Source organism: Pinus tabuliformis, chromosome 4_2, assembly GCF_031772625.1.
Source record: "Pinus tabuliformis cultivar Carrire ecotype Pingquan chromosome 4_2, CPIR1, whole genome shotgun sequence".
In the NCBI taxonomy this organism is placed as follows: Eukaryota; Viridiplantae; Streptophyta; class Pinopsida; order Pinales; family Pinaceae; genus Pinus; species Pinus tabuliformis.
The window spans coordinates 781,463,562-781,478,697 of NC_142304.1; positions in this window are offsets into that span (position 1 = coordinate 781,463,562).

Here is a 15,136-nt window from a genome sequence, read left to right on the forward strand (position 1 = left end):
TTGACAGAAATTGAAGAGGAAGGAAAAATCATATTGGAATCTGGAGCAGTCACAGAAACAAGAACCCAAAAGCTACGAAATCGATCAATTTCAGAGTATCTCATCAAGTGGAAGAACTTACCCACTGAATATTCCACATAGGAGGACAAGAATTTTATACAGAAGCATCAAGAACTACTCAAGTGTTGAGGACAACGCTTTTTGAAGGAGAGGGGCATGTTATGCCCCTATACTACTAGTGTAACCCCTTATTGTTATTAGTGTAACCCACTTATTATATTGATGTACCCATGCAGTGCCCATATTGTTACTATTGTGCCGCATAGAAGCCCACTATTGTTATTATTGTGCCCTTACATTATTATTGTTATGTCGGCTCTGATTATGTTATAACCCCTTAGACTCCTATATATAGAAAGGAGGTCTTTTCATTTGTATCATCCAAGAATTGTTCATTTATGTAATTTAAAGGAGGTTTCCCCCTCGAGGAGGCTGAATTCTAAGGCGTGGATCTCTCTTTTCTATCTTTTTGTGAGCTGCTTTCATAACAGATTGAGTTTTGATTGGTATACAAAGTATACTACTCCATCTACATAGTTAGTAAATTATTCAAAAAAATATCTTCTAAAGGTGGCAAGTTGCTCCTGAATCAAGAAATCAATCATTTTTCCAAGAAGTAAGTGAAGCATTGAACAAGTCTTTAGTTGCTCCAATATTACAATGTACCACAACATAGTGAGCGGATTCAGGTTATTTTCCTTTCTCTTTATCATTGGTTTTACATCTAGCTTGATTTATTTCTTGTTCAATTTTGTCCCAAGGAAACGTACATGTAGATGCATCGTTTTCATCTCTATTGTAAATTATGCAATGAAGATCAAAATTTTCTCCTTGAGAGTGTCTGTCCCCCCACCTATGAAATTTCTTCTTCCTCTATGTCTTCTATCACCTTTTCCTCTAGAAGAATCTTGAGAATAATTCTTCTCTCATTGTGAAAGACATACAGCTTCTTCAAAAGACTGAGGAGTTGTCTTCTTCCCAAAAGCTTTCTCTCTCTCAACAAATTTCTTCACAAGGGAATCAAAGGTAATCTCTTTGAGGTTTCCACTTGTAATGATTCAAGATAATTTGAATAAGTGGGATATAGTGCCTTGAAAAAGCTATGGGAGGAATGTATAGTTAAACATTAATGGTTTGGAAATCATGCATAATAGATCTTACTTATGATGTTAAAGAAAGAGGATCATTATTTTTTAGTTCAAGACTAAACAATTTAATCATCAAATGGACAACTTCAAGTTCAGATTGTGAGTCATAAAGTTCCTTCAACTTCTATAAGGCTTCAAAAGCATTTGAAAATGGTGAAATATGGTGACTCACCTATTCATTTACAAATTCTGCAATCAAGGCACAGGCCTTACTATTCATGTTTTCCCAAATGGTGATCTCCTTATGTGAGGTGGGCTTTGTCGGTTCATTATATCCTTCTCCTACACAACCTACTTTCCACAACTCATTGAAAATGAGATTTTATTTTATCTTTTGTGACCATTCTGAATAGGTCTCTTTTCGAGAGAACTACTCCAACAATTTATATCAATGAATGCATTTTAAAATTTGTGAACTGTGTAAAAAATGTACTCTACTGCCAATATACTAAAAAATTCACTTCTGGTGGCAATATAGGTAAATAAAAGAATGCAGTTCTGGTGTGTGTGTGTGTATATATATATATATATATATATATATATATATATATATATATATATATGTGGCAAAGGCGTTATATGGGGATGTGTTAACTAAAATGGCAGAGAGAATATATGGGAGAGGTATTAATTGTGTGGGGTGTGATGTCGTAAGAGTCTGGTTCCATAATGGGAGGCAACCATTCAATGCTCAACAATATACCATAACCATATACCATTCAATGAAGCCAGGAGCGATGTAACGAGAGTGATATAAATTTATGTATATATATTGCAAACCAACTTTATATATATGACATAAGACAATTTAGGGAGGAGGCAGTATGGAGAGTGAAGTTATATGAGCGGTCAACATATTACCGAGAGTCAGGAGGAGTTTATATAACCAGTTTATATGGACAAGTGGAGGTATATAACTAACATGGTATTACAGAGTGTATGGTAATATATATAACGTAATAATTGACAGAGCGTTACACAGTGTATGGAAATATATATAATGTAATAACTGACAGAGTGTTATGTATTACACAATGTATCAGAGAGTCGTGGGTTTGATAAGCAGTGAGAGGAGGAGTCAGCGTTATACGACACAATGGAGATGTGTGATGTGAGAGACACGATGTGTGGTAACAATGGAGTCAAGGGGTAATATATGCAATAACAGAGTGAAGGATTATACCATTCAATCGTGAACTGCATGGGCCACCATTATATGGAAAATGTAAGAGAGTGAGGATAGCATAACTGGTGAGGTGGTATGTCATATATATATATATATAGTGATAGGGTAATACCACCATCGAACTTTATGTAATACACAATCATAATCATGGTAATACAATAATACCATAAAATCGCTACCACACCAATACGTCAACATAGTTACAATATATAACAACACTTATGCACAACACAGTTATGATTTGACGTGTATACAACATCTTATGCATAACACAGTTATGATTTGACGTGTATACAACACCTTATCACAGTCACAATAACATAGTGACCACACCACAACTCTTCCAGGAAGCATCTCCAGGGATCACGAAAAACTCACATTTAATTTCAAAACTACTTGAGCCTGCAGCCCAATGGCACAACACCTATCCACAACACAGTTATGATTTGACGTGTATACAACACCTTATCACAGTCACAATAACACCTTCAAGCAGTGACCACACCACAACTCTTCCAGGAAGCATCTCCAGGGATCACGAAAAACTCACATTTAATTTCAAAACTACTTGAGCTTGCAGCCCAATGGCACAACACCTATTTATGCATCATGCACCAAAGGGAACATACCATTCGACTCTGATTCAACGTATAGGAGAACAAAGAACAAAGAATGCCACGACAATGAATCAAGACAACTTCTCTGTCAAAGGAGAGGGGTAGATGACAAAGAATAATGGTAGAAAATGACACGAGTTACAACAGAACATCTAATTTTGGGAGGTGGCTCTGATACCATTTTAGTTCAAGAGGTAACTCCTCAAATGAATTGTGTCTTTGTGTTAAGATTGCTCATGGATATATACATGGAGGGAGAGAATCTTGGGCTTCACCTCCCAGTATCTCTTCATATTCCTATTCTCCATTATTTAGTATTTACATTATTTATATATATTCACCTAATCCCAATGATTAGGTGTTAACAAAAAGGAATTGATGTCTCATGTACCATATGCTAATGCAGTAGGAAGGTTGATGGATGTGATAGTATGTACTAGACCATATATTTCAGGGAAAATTTTAGGGGCAGGTGGGCTAATTTTCCACGCTTTTTCGAAAAAAAGATTCACCAATTTCCATTTTTTTGAAAATTGATTCGCTCAAATTTTATAGTATAAAATTATTTTACCTTAAAAATCACCCAAATTTTATAGTATAAAATTATCCTACCTTCAAAATCGCTAAAATTTTATATATAGAAATATAGAATAATTAGAAACCTAAATATTTTTACAAAAAAGTCATCAAAAAATTTACAATTTACATATTGGGGACTAGTAAGATTAACCAAAGTTTCTAAACTTTAAAATAAACTTCCATCCTTAAAATTTTCCATGATATATTTCATATGCAGTGGGTGTTGTTAGTAGATACATAAAAAATCCTAGAAGAGAGCATTGAATCGTAGTGAAATGGGTTCTTTGGTATCTCGGAGGCACAAGTGATTATTACATTACCTTTAATATTTGTAGTCATTTTGGTTGGGGTTATTTTGATTCATATTTTGTAGATGATTTGGATATGAGGAGATTTACTTTAAGTTATGTCTTTACTCATGCACCGGGATCTACTAATTGGATATCAAAGTTTTAAGAAACAATTGTTTTATCCACTATTGAGGTAGAATATGTCATTGTCTCAAATGTCTACAATGAGGCAACTTGGTTAAAGGATCTTTTGGGTGAGCTTGAAAGAATGAAGGATGGTGTCACTACATCTTTTGATAGTCAAAGTGCTATCCATTTGGATATCAATATAACTTATCTTAGTAAGACTAAACATATGATATTAACTACCATTTTGTAAGAAATGTTATTGATGGAGATGGAGTATATCCACGGTCAAGAAAATTATGCAAACATATTTATGAAACTAGTATTGTTTGACAAACTATGGTGTTGCTTAGCTTCTCTTAGCTTACAGATGAAGTGATGAATAAGCATGGAAAATACATAAGGTAATTGTTGTTAAAGTGGATATTGTTACAGTCCATGACAACTATTAACATAATTAATATATTGTAAAAACATAAATTCACTTCATGTAAATTTTTAATAGTTTGTATAGAAATATTGGTTTGCAAAATAGATTATATTTTATATTAACTTTATAATATTATTTTTCCTCATTTAATTTTACCTAAAATTATTAAAACCAATAATATATAAATAGATATATATAATTTTATTTTATTATATCTAAATAAAAAATTAGCTACTTTAAACATAAAATATGCTTTTTAATACCATTAACATTAAAATCTTTTTAAATTTGTATGTAAGGATTTGTTATTTTTAAATTGGTTTCCATATTAATTTCATTAATTATAATAACCAACCTTACCTTTCATTAAATCTAAAGAAAATTGACTATTTATTCTAACATTTCAAACAGCCCACCCAGTATTATGGAAAATTAGATTACCCCTGACCGTTCAAATAATTTTGTGCACATATTGGTGTTTTTTTTTTTTTTTTCGAATTTCAGCGAAACCAAACAATTCACGCTTTATGGTACGTCATTTAGAATAAATCTTCCATTGTTCATAGAAAATCGACCCACTCAAAACTTTGGGTTTAATACTTTGAAATTAAACCCATACCTGTGAAACTTCATACTCCAAATTTCCGAGGGGACTAGACTCGCAAAGTAATTCACCTACCCACGTTGTAGGTGAAGCTATTTACGTCATTATTGAGTATTTGAAAGGGCAGACTACTCATCGGAAGGCTAAAGTGGACCAACCTTGTCGTTTTCTCTTTTGCCTTCTGCGAAATTACGTCCTGTTTCTATATTAAGGTCCAGTGATTTGCATATTAAACATTTTTATTCTATGATACAAAGGAGAAGTCGACCTGCCTGGTTTTCTTACTCTGCTCCCATCCTCGACTCTGCTTTCGGTGACACTATGACTCTGCAACAATTTTCCATGCAGATCTCTGCTTTCCTCATTGCCTTGTTTCTATACCCATCATCAGCCATCTCCAACTCATCATTATTTGGAGATAGGAGAGTGTTGCTTTCAATGAAAGCAACAATGGACGATCATAAGAATATGTTAGATAGCTGGACACCGTCCAACCACACCACCCATTGCTCATGGATTGGCGTCCATTGTGATCACCTCACGGGTCGAGTAGTGGCTCTAGATCTCTCCGACATGAATCTCTTAGGCTCATTTCCCAATCAGGTCACGGACTTGTCAGCCCTCCATTTTCTCAACTTCTCCAATAACGGCCTCTATGGAAGCTTTCCCTCGGACATATCAAAATTGAAGAACCTAGAAGTCCTAGACATCTCTTACAACTCTTTGTCAGGGGCACTGCCACTGGATTTGAGCGCTCTCGTTAAGCTCGAAGTCCTAGACATCTCTTACAACTCTTTGTCAGGGGCACTGCCACTGGATTTGAGCGCTCTCGTTAAGCTCGAAGTCCTAGACATCTCTTACAACTCTTTGTCAGGGGCACTGCCACTGGATTTGAGCTCTCTCCAGAAACTCCGGTTGCTCAACGTCTCCCATAATTATGAGCTCAATGGAAGCCTTCCCTCGGACATATCAAAATTGAAGAACCTAGAGGTCCTAGACATCTCTTACAACCTTTTGTCAGGGGCACTGCCAATGGATTTGAGCTCTCTCGTTAAGCTCGAACATCTTGATCTGAGAGCTAATTACTTCTCCGGTAGCATTCCCAGGGAGTATGGGAAGCTGAAAAGTCTAGAATATATTTCCTTGTCGACAAATTCTTTGAGAGGAAGAATCCCTGTAGAGCTTGGCAATTTGGGGAACTTGAAAATGCTTTATCTGGGAAACTTCGGTTATCATGAAGGCAACGACTCCAATAGATTCAATGGAGGGATTCCTCCCCAGATAGGGAATTTGAGCAAGCTTGTCCATCTTGATATGGATGGTTGTGGTCTTAATGGTTCAATTCCTGCTGAGATTGAGGGTCTCAAAAATCTAGAGACAATGTATTTGCAAGACAATGCCCTCACTGGTGAAATACCCGTGGAACTGTGGGATCTGAACAAGTTGAGAGAGCTGGATCTTTCAGGCAATGGTCTACAAGGCGGGATTCCATATATGATTGGGAACTTGCAAAATCTGGAGGTTTTGCAACTTTCTTCTAACGATTTCACTGGTCTCCTGCCTCAGCAACTCGGCGTAAGTGGAACGCTACAGGAAGTGGGTGTTTCTTCCAACAGATTCACAGGTTCCATCCCTCCGAATCTCTGCAACGGCGGGAGGTTGCAGATGTTAGATACAGAAAATAATTCCTTCATCGGCGCGATTCCTAATTCTCTGGGCACGTGCAATTCTCTTGTTGAAGTCCGCATGGGGCAAAATCATTTAAACGGGTCGATTCCTGCAGGCTTCCTATATTTACCCAACCTGACTTGGATCGATTTGGGCAGCAATTATCTCAGTGGTACCATACCGGAGAAAATTAATAATGTACCCTCCATGCTTATAGTTATGGATCTGTCCAATAATCGTTTTAATGGTTCCCTTCCTTCATCCATAGGTAAATTATCTGCTTTGTGGAAGCTTTTAATGAATGGGAATCGATTAGCAGGTCCGATTCCCAGGGAGATTAGCAACTGTAGTGCTCTGGCAGTCGTTGATCTTAGCCAGAACGAGTTCATATCTCCCATCCCAGTGGAAATCTCCACCATGAGCTCTCTCGAGGTTCTGAATGTATCTAGAAATCATTTAAATGAGAGTATTCCCGTCGAATTACAGAACATGCAGAACTTGGCCGAACCTGATTTCTCTTACAATAACTTTTCAGGCATTATTCAAGAGGGTAGTTTGTTTTTCTATTTGGATCCAAGATATTTTGCAGGAAATCCCAACTTGTGCAGACCACACTTGGGCAATTGCACTTCGCGAGGTCAAGCCCACCGTAAGCGTGGCCTTCTCTTAGTGCTGGCACCTCTGCTCTTCTGTTTGCTGCTTTTGGTAGTTGGGGTAGCCATATATAAAGGTAGAGGTAGGGCCGTCAAGAAAATAGTCGACACCAGGTTGTGGGAAATGACGACCTTCCAAAAGCTAGACTTTGGGAGCGACGACATTGTACAATGCCTAAAAGAAGAAAACATCATCGGCGAAGGAGGAGCGGGAGTGGTGTATCGAGGCATCATGCCCAATGGCCAACAAATTGCAGCGAAGAAACTTACGGGTATTGGCATGGGTTCTTTAGATGATCATGGATTCTCTGCAGAGGTCAATACTCTCGGCAAAATCCGGCATAGGCATATAGTGACATTGCTGGCCTTTTGCTCCAATCATGACACTAATCTTCTGGTGTATGAATACATGCCTAACGGAAGCCTGGGGGAGCTGCTCCATGGAAACAATGGACGGTATCTGAATTGGGATAGTAGATACAAAATTGCAGTGGAGGCTGCCGAGGGGTTGCGCTATATCCACCATGATTGTTCGCCGCTTATACTTCATCGCGATGTGAAGTCGAACAATATACTTTTGGATTCCAATTTTGAAGCACATATCGCTGATTTTGGCTTGGCGAAGTTACTGCATCATTCAGGTACCTCGGAGTGCATGTCTTCAATAGCAGGCTCTTTTGGTTACATAGCTCCAGGTAAATTGTCGTTTCATTCTTTATCATCTTTTTACTGTTTATGGTCAAGTATTTGTGCTTGGGTTTCCTGAAAGTTTTAGGCTACACATTGTTTCGCTGCTTTTTGAGATTCCCCGCGCTTTTCGAGAAGCTTAGTGGTCTGATTTTCCCATTCTAATAATGATTTTATAGGAGCGAGCCTTTCATATTTTATGTGATAATCATCTTTGTGATAATTATTGAATTGACAGAGTATGCGTACTCTCTGAAAGTGGAGGAGAAGAGCGACATATATAGCTTTGGAGTGGTTCTGCTTGAGCTGATTACAGGCAAACGACCAGTGGGAGAATGCGAATTTGAAGAGGGCATGAACCTCGCCGGTTGGGTGAAGAAGATGACGAAGTTAGAGAGAGGAAGAGTTATGGAGATTATAGATCCGAAGCTGAGTGACTTCCCAACGGAGGATGCCATGCATATGTTCTTCGTGGCTTTACTCTGCTTGCGAGAACAGCCTAAGCACAGACCAAGCATGCGCGAGATAGTGCATATGCTCACACACTGTAAGCCGAGGCTTTAATTGTACCTCAAATTGCACCAGCGAGGACCAAACTCTTCACCCAACCATTAACCATGAGACCACACATCTTCTGGAGAAGAAATTAACAGTTGTGAGGATAAGAAATTGAAAAGGGGCCGAGGATGAGGATGACTTCCTCCCTCAATGATAAGTCATGACTCTATGTGCCATGTCGGATTAGTTTTTATTTTTATTTTTAAATAAAATAATGTTTTGTGGTTTTTTTGTTCCTATAAATAAAATAATGTTTTGTGACTAGTGTTTTAAAGATTAAAATGGTTATATAAATAGAAATATTAAAATAGTTATGTAAATAGATGGTTGATAAATGTTGATGGTATGATTGAAAAAGTGATCAAGTGATTCGTATGATGGGAAGGAATATTTTATTTATTAGTTTTTTTGAGTTAAAATGATGATTTTGGTTTATATAAATTATTAATATTTTGTTTCAACTAGTGGAATTTGTTCACTAACTAAAAATGAAAAACAAAATAATTTAAGCAATAATTTTAAATAATTAAAATTTAAACAATAATTTTAAATAATTAAATATAAATAAATATAATTCAATGTAATTTAAAAATTAGTAAAAAATATTTAATTCAGATTATTCAAATATTTTACCATTTATAATCTTATAAAATAAATAAATAAATGCCCCGAGTAAAATGAGATATTAACAAAATTCCGTCGTCGTTCTTGTTCAACCCTGATTACTTCAAAACCTTACAAGTGAAGGCTTAGTAGCAGAGGAATATATATCAAAATTCTGGATTCCACAATTCTTATCCTGTGAAAGACGATTCCTTTACCTCTTCCATCGATAATATTTCAATTTCAATTTTTTAGTTTTTCCGCATAATATTTTTTTCCTTTTTCCAAATATTCGTCAAATATTTTATCAGTTAACTTCTTGGGCTTCTATTCAAACTAAATTCTTCCTTTAAAGAAATGTCTAAATTTGATTTTATGTTATCCATTTGCTTTATAAAAGGATAACACAAAGAAATAGAGTCGTCTAACCTGGTGGAGGAATTGCCCAGACCGTTGAAAGTGGCCAGAATTTGCACAAAGAAATTCAATAATTTTTTTTTTAAATGAAAAGTGCTAGTTCCCTACAAAAGCATTATAGGCCCTCTTATTTGTACATATATTACATATACATGTCAAAACTATACTGCAACCATCACATCGTGAATTTATAGCCATCACCGGAGGATAATCTATGGATCTTAATAATTTATGAACTTTATATATGTTAAATTTAAAATTGATTTATTTATTAATAAATTTTATTTTTATTATATTTAAATAAAAATATATATAATAATAAAATAAAAAATCTTCTTAATAATATATAATAGAGTAAATTTTTTTAAAATTCTAAATCAAAATTTTGTCTTTTAAATTGATTTAAAAAATTATTATATTTCAAATTAATTTTAAAAATAGTTTTCATTACAAAATTTCAAATTTTATTATTTAAAAAAAAACGAACAGTAGCAATTAAAAAACTAACTAGACTGCAGATTCCGTCATTTTTACATAAACTTCCCCGCAAAATAATTCCAAATCCTCCTTAGTACTTTGGAACTAGATGATCCGAAACTCGGTGCCTTGGATCTTAATAGGGTTGTCCTCGTTTTTCATTTGCGTTTGAGTCAAGAAACATCCAAATTTACCACGCGGAAAGAGTGCATAGCAATTCAGCTACTTGTAAGTGACGCTATTAAACTCATAGTAATCTGTACTCTTCACAGGAAGACTAAGCGTTGTCGTTCTCTCTTTAAATGCCTTCTGCTTGTACTGGTCATATGAAGAGTAAGTGGATCAACGTTGTTTGTTTTCATGTGTATATGTTTTGGTTTTTTTCGGTTTTATATATGTTTTTTAAAAACTTTTTTGTTTTTTTGGTTTATATAGGTTTTCTTTTAAATTTTGATGTAGAATGAGTTAATTTATTAGATAGAAGAACATCTTATTAATTAATAAGATGTTCTCACTAGAGTTGTGGATATTGTCATTAAGATAATTTAAATTTTTTTTAATGAATTTCAATTTCTCGTTTATAGAAGGTTTGAATAAGAATCCTAGTAAGACCAAACCTCGCACATATATCATATAATTAAATCTTACATAAACTAACTAACGAATACTAAAAGTGTAGTTTGTTTATATTAAAGGCAAACACTTTATTAAACATTTTTATGGTATGACAAAGTGGAGATGCAGATATGCTAGTTTTCTTACTTAGTGTAGTTCCATAATCCTACCCTATTGAAGTGACACTAAGGCTAGGTTATTGTTGTTAGAGATTTCAGTATAAGATGAGTTTGCAACAACTTTTTATGTAGATATATGTTTTTATCATTGCCTTGTTTATATGTTATCCTCAACTCATTATTAATTAGAGATAGGAGAGTGTTGCTTTCAATGAAAGCATTAATAGGAAAGCTAATCATGTGTTAGACAATTGGACAACCTTCGACCACACTACCCATTGCTCAAAGATTGGCATCAAATGTGGCTGTCTTGAGTGGATAACGACTATAGATCTCTTGAATATGAGCCTTCCAAGGCCATTTCCTTATTGGGTCTTAGAATTGTCACCCCTGTGTTTTCTTAACATCTCCAATAAGCACCTCAATGGGAGTCGTGGAGGCTTCACTATGGGAGAAATACCATACTAGGTGCATTCATATTGGGGAATATATATTGAGGGAAAAATGACATAATATATTTGGGTATATATAAGGGGTAAAGGGTTTTTATATTGGCGGGTATAAAAAATGGAGCTCAAAGTTAATAAAAAAATATAAATAGGTATAAAAAATTGTTAATCAAAAAATGGATATCTACAATATCTAGTGAAAATAAGGGTTTTTTTAATTGGGAAACTATATTTGGTTCGTATTGGTAGGAGGTTAAATAATGTGTTTTTTAGACGTATTTTGTAATATCTAGTCAAATTAAAGGGTACTTTTTAGTATGTCAAAAACACATATGATATGTCAGAGTGTCATTGAGAGAATCCCCTTTAATGGGAGCCTTCCCTCCGGCATATCAAAATTGAAGAATATAGAGGTTGTCAACATCTCTTGCAATGGCTTTTCAGAGCTATTGCTACTGGATTTAAACAATATCCAAAAACTTTAATTGCTTGATGTCACCTCTAACGTCCTCAATGGAAGCTTTCCATCCAATATATCAAAATTGAAGAACATAGAGGTCCTTGGAATATCTAATAACTATTTGCCATGGGCACTGGGCCACTGGATTTAAGTTGTCTCTAGAAACTCTATTCTCTTGATGTCTCCTCTAACATCTTCAATGGAAACCTTCCTTCCAACATAGCGAAATTGAAGAACCTATAGGTCCTTGATGTCTCTAGCAACATTTTGTCAAGAGCACAACCATTGGACATGAGCTATCTTGTTAAGCTTAGGCGTCTTGACTTAGGACTTAACTTTTATGGTAACATTCCTAGTATGGGAAGATGAAAAATATATAGATAATTTATTTGAAATTAGGTAATATATTGAGTGGAAAAGTACACGTGGAACTCCCATAAGGGAACAAAGTTAGAGAGCTAGATATTTCAAAGAATAGTCTACAAGGAAGAATTCCATCATTGATTGAGAATTTGCAAAATTTGGAGGTTTTGTGACTTTCATATAATGATTTCACAAGTCTCCTACCTCAATAAATGGGTGTAAGTAGAAAGCTACTACAAGTGGATGTTTCTTCTAGTAGATTGATTGGTTCCATCCCTCTGAATCTCTGCAACAATCAAAGGTTTTGACAAATTGAGCGCACAACAAAATGTAGTCACAACTGCAATCTTACAAACATATATCAAATAAAAAACATAGAATTGACCATTACAACCCTAGATTTAATAGTTCTATAATAGTATTTTGTTTATAAACAAGAGTAAGCTACAAGGTAACATTACAAATATTAGAAACATGTAAGCTACAGTAAAGTAATAATAAATTGTATAGTGAAACAAAGTAACAACTATTGCTTAACAAAATAACCTTACAATAAAAACAAAGTAAAACATAGTATCAACTTTAGCAAAATTAATTGTATAGCAAAAAAAATATTCAACTACGACTTACAACAAAAATCAGAGTAACTACAACAACATGTTGCATCAATAAAAGCACTTCACTTTTCATTTACAAAACCCTCTTCTTCTGTCCCTTAAATCAATGCTCTATTAAAAGCATACTTTGTTACACTCATACTATGTTTCAATTAGTTAGAAACATTTTGTGCTATGTTGCACCTAAGCAATGCTTACTTTTAGTCATTCTCTATTGCATTTATATTTATACCCAATGATCAATGAGTTGCTTAAAGTAAAAAATCAAATTGATCCTTCATTGTTGACCTTTAAGATTTGAGGCAGTGTTGACTTTTAAGATTTCAATCAACTAAGGTGGTGGATTCTGTAACAGTGTTTCCCTTTCAAATTTCAATAGGATAAGGTGGTACTTTATGACAACGTTTGGGTTTAGAGGGCGGAGGCAGTAACAAAATTACTACTCTAGCATTCTCCCTCTTAATTATTTCATCAAAAAACAAAAAATGTTGTTACACCGAAAATATTGTTACACTCAAAATCGATGTAAGAGTGAAATGTTGTTACACCATACATACTCCTATATTTTCCCTATGAATTTCAAATAATTCTCTTCCCAAGGGTTTTGTAAACATATCTACAAATTGATCTTCTGATATGTAAAACTCCATACTATTTTCATTACTATTTACTAATGCTTGAATGCAATGATACCTTGTATCAATATTCTTGTTATTTTGATGAAAAACATGATTTCATGAAACAAAATAGTGGATACATTGTCACAAAAAATATGAGTTGGTTTTTTCTATTCGTGCAAAAAGTTAAACAAAATTCTTCTCATCCACACAATTTGACATGTTGTTGTTGTCGTTGCAGCATACTCGGCCTCAACAGATGATAAAATCATAAAAAATTGCTTATTTGATGCCCATGCTACCACAACCAATCCAAAAATGAACACATCCATATGTGCTCTTTTTGTCATCAAAACCACCTCCAAAATACTATCTATATATCTAATCAACTTAAAGTTTAAATCTGATGTATAAAATATATCATAATTTATTTTCCAATTATATATCTTAAAATTATTTTTCTTGCTCAGCATTAGGTACTCTTCAAAGACTCCATAAATATGGAAATTAAACTTATAACAAACATTATATTATGTATTCAAATACATTATATTAGGTAGTAAAATACATGAGACTTCCAACCAATTTCTTATACAAGCCCATATCAACATTTGAACCTTGATCCTTCTTACGAAGCTTTGTAACAATTGCAATTGGTGTTATAGATGGCTTATAATTTTCCATCCTAAACCTTTTTAGTATATATTTTGCAAACTTATATTGAAAAATAAAAATGTCATATTCATATTAAGTTATTTCAATACCAATAAAATATTTCATCATCCCTAAACTAGTCATCTCAAACTATGTTTTCATGGTTTTTTTAAAATCATCTATTGAAATATCTTTAGTGAAAATCAAATCATCAACATACAAGTAAATATAAAAAATTTATCTTCTTGATTTACCTTTGTACACTTGGACTCCCACCGAATCCTTTATTATTGAAGTATTAATAAATTCTATTGTACCATAATCATGTGCTTAATTCAATCCATAAAATACTTTATGTAACATACATAGACTTTAGCTTCTTATCCATCAATTTAATATCCTCGAGGTTATTTCACATAATCCTCTTCTTCCAAAAATCCATTTAAAAATGTAGACTTAACATCCATCTGATACATTTTCCATTTGTTTTGTGTTGCAATATCTAACATCATCCTTACTATATCAAGTCTAGCTATAGGTGCAAAATTTTCATAAGAGTCAATGGTGGGTTGCTAACTGAACCCCTGAGCTACAAGTCTTGCTTTATGTTTCTCAACTTCACCTTTAGAATTCAATTTTGTCTTGTAAATCCATTTAACACCTATATATTTTTACCTTCAGGTAGGTCTACAGGTTCCCAACTATTATTTTTTTCTATGGCATCAATTTCTTCATCCACAACCTTTACTCAAAATTCCTCTGTAACAACTTCTTGAAAATTTAAATGATCATATGAAATTAATGCAAAATTTGAAACTTGATATATTTCATCATTTTTCTCATGTAATTCTCTTGCACTTCTAGTCTTTTAACCTTTAATTTTGTTTCTTAATGTAGGATTTGATTCATTACTTACCTTTGATCTCGCTATTTTATATCCACCACAACCTAATGTTTCACCAACCACTTGAGTTCTATGTATTCTGAACTATAATGAGCTGACTCTTGGTGATTTTTTTGTTGAAATACTTGCAGTAGGTGAATGTAAATATGGAATCAAATGTCCACCATGTACATCCCGCTCATCTCCATCAAATAATACATCTCCCTCTACACCAACTTTATATATGCCTCCATCC